At 35.2% G+C, this 2,758-nt stretch overlaps 1 non-coding gene across 1 annotated transcript; it reads left to right on the forward strand.

Moving 5' to 3' along the window:
* The first annotated feature begins 2,055 nt into the window (after window positions 1-2,055).
* On the forward strand, window positions 2,056-2,162 carry LOC139874007 (small nucleolar RNA R71). Its single transcript, XR_011767712.1, has one exon. It is a non-coding gene; the product is annotated as a small nucleolar RNA R71 (small nucleolar RNA).
* The last annotated feature ends 596 nt before the right edge of the window (window positions 2,163-2,758 follow it).

Here is a 2,758-nt window from a genome sequence, read left to right on the forward strand (position 1 = left end):
TCTGCTAGTGGAAAAGACCAATCGGATTCTATTCTCGAAACTACACGAGAACAGAACAACTAACTCTAGACAGCATTTTCTTTTTAGAACATTTTGAATCTCCCCACACTTAGGTAGCTGTGGTGTCAAAATTGTGATTAACTTCATCGTCAATTTTTCTTGGACCATAATCAACTTACATATCTGTGACTTTTGCTTTAAGCCATTGGTCGGATTCTTGTGTAATATCCACAAATTTAACTAATTTCGCCTTTTCTTTAGGCGACAGATTGGATACTAACCGGTTACATAACTTAAAGTTCCCCTTGGTTCTAGCATCGCGAATTCGTTTAATAAATTTCTTCATTGAACTATTAATAACGGGATCATTTAATTTCGTATCAACAACGGGGTTCTTTGTTATCAGGTCATCATTAGGTGTTACTTCATTTTCCCCATACTTAGGCGTTTTATTATTGTTGAGCATTACCATTGGAGTTGGTAAAACAACATGGTTCTTACCAATTGTTTTTGCTGGTTCAACGGTTTTGGTTGGTGGAGATTTAGACTTTCGATTCATAAAGGTGATCGATTTCTCATCATTACTAAGTGTCATTCTACCCTTTCTTACATCAAATAACGCCCCGGTGGACGCTAAGAATGGTCGACCTAAAATTAGATGAATGTTTGGGTCCTCTTCTATGTCAATGACAATGAATTTGACTAGAAAGGTTAAATTACCTACTTGAACGGGTAGGTTGTCAGCAATTCCAACTGGGTGCTTAATGGTTTGATCAAGGAGTCGAACACTCATATCCGTTGGACTTAATTCACCTACTCCTAATCTCTTATATAATGAAAGAGGCATAACACTCACACTTGCACCTAAATCTGCTAGTGCATCATACATGACACAGTCACTTAGTAGACAAGGAACAATAAATTCACCCGGATCACCTACCCTAGGTGGAGGTTTTGGTGGAACTGTCTTCACCGGGTTTACTTCTACGGTTTTTGTTTCTTGCAATTTCTTATTCTTCTTCTTCTTCTTTTTTCCAAAGGTATCACAAACTTTATTACCTATCACTTGCTCATACTCAACTCCTTTTCTTAGAAATGGGATGGGTGTTTTGTATGGTGCCACCACTGGCTTTACATACTCGGGTGGTGGTGGTGTTGTAACTTCTTCATTGTTACTCACATCTAAAACTTTCCCATCTTCTGGTGTTGGTTTTTCAGAATTTGTTGATACCATGTTAACATTTTCATTCCGAGGATTTACGTCATTATTACTCGGTAGCTTTCCTTGTTCCCTTTCACTCATCAATCTAACAAGAGTACCTACTTGTTTTTCTAGATTCAAAATGGAAGCTTGTTGAGTTCTAAATGACTGATCAAACCTCTCATTCGTTTGAGTTTGAGTTTCAATAAATTATGTTTGAGATTCAACTAGCTTAAATACCACTTCTTCCATATTTGACTTTTTCTCTTCGGTTTGTTGTGGTGGTTTATACAAGTAAGGTCTTTGTTGATTGAAAGTGTTGTTTTGAGTTGGTTGGTTGGTTATTCGGACCTTGTTGGTTATACGAGTTATTGTTGGGTCCATTTGGATTGTAAAGAATGTTTTGATTTCGATTAAAGTTTGGCCTTGGTGGTTGATAATTATTTTCATAATTATTTCCCGGCCTTTGGTTTATGTAGGAAACATTCTCTCGTTGTTCCATCGTTTGCTCAACATTACAATCTTTCTTTAAGTGTGGTCCACCACATTGCTCACAATTGATTCGTATTGCGTGAATATCTTTAGTCATCTTTTCCATTCATCTCTCGAAAGCATCTATTTTTGCGGAAACAGAATCAAAGTTATGGCTAGAATCGGCTCTAGTCGCTTTAGATGAATGAAAAATATCTTTTTCCTGATGCCACTCATGAGAGTGGGATGCTGTGTTATCAATGATCTTGTGAGCTTCGGTTGGGGTTTTCTTCATAATGGAACCACCAGCTGCTGTGTCGATGTCTTTTCGTGTGGCGATGTCGACGCCTTTATAGAAAATTTGCACTATTTGAAAAGTATCTAAACCGTGTTGAGGACATCCTCTCAACATCCTTCCGAATCTTGTCCATGCCTCATATAATGTTTCATTTGGCTTTTGCACGAACGTGGCAATTTCTCCTTGAAGTCTCATGGCTTTAGATGCCGGAAAGAATCTTTGAAGAAATTTCTCAACTAAAATATCCCATGAGTCAATCGTTCCTTCAGGTAACGATTCTAACCAATCTTTGGCTTCTCCTTTTAAAGTCCATGGGAACAACATAAGATAAATAGTTTCATCCTCAACTTCTCGGATTTTAAATAGATTACAAATCCTATTAAAAGTTCGAAGATGTTCGTTTGGATCTTCTTTTTGTGACGACCCGAAAATTTCTGACCAAATTTAAACTTAATCTTTATATGATTTCGACACGATAAGAAAAGTCTGTTAGGTTGAGTCTCAAAATTTTTGAACTGTTTTATATATTCAATTGACCTTCGACCATTTCCGAAGATTCACGAACAACTATTTGTAATAGATACATATATATTTCTATTATATATATAGATTGTATGTATTTGAATTATAATTTAAAATATTGTATGCTTTAATTAACTAGGTAAAATAAAAATAAAATATGATATTATGATAATTATTATTTAAAAAACATCTATATAAATAAAGTATATTAAATATATATTTTGTGATTTCGAATCTATTTAGTAAAATGACAAGAACAATCAATT

This window comes from Rutidosis leptorrhynchoides, chromosome 10, assembly GCF_046630445.1.
Source record: "Rutidosis leptorrhynchoides isolate AG116_Rl617_1_P2 chromosome 10, CSIRO_AGI_Rlap_v1, whole genome shotgun sequence".
Classification (NCBI taxonomy): Eukaryota; Viridiplantae; Streptophyta; class Magnoliopsida; order Asterales; family Asteraceae; genus Rutidosis; species Rutidosis leptorrhynchoides.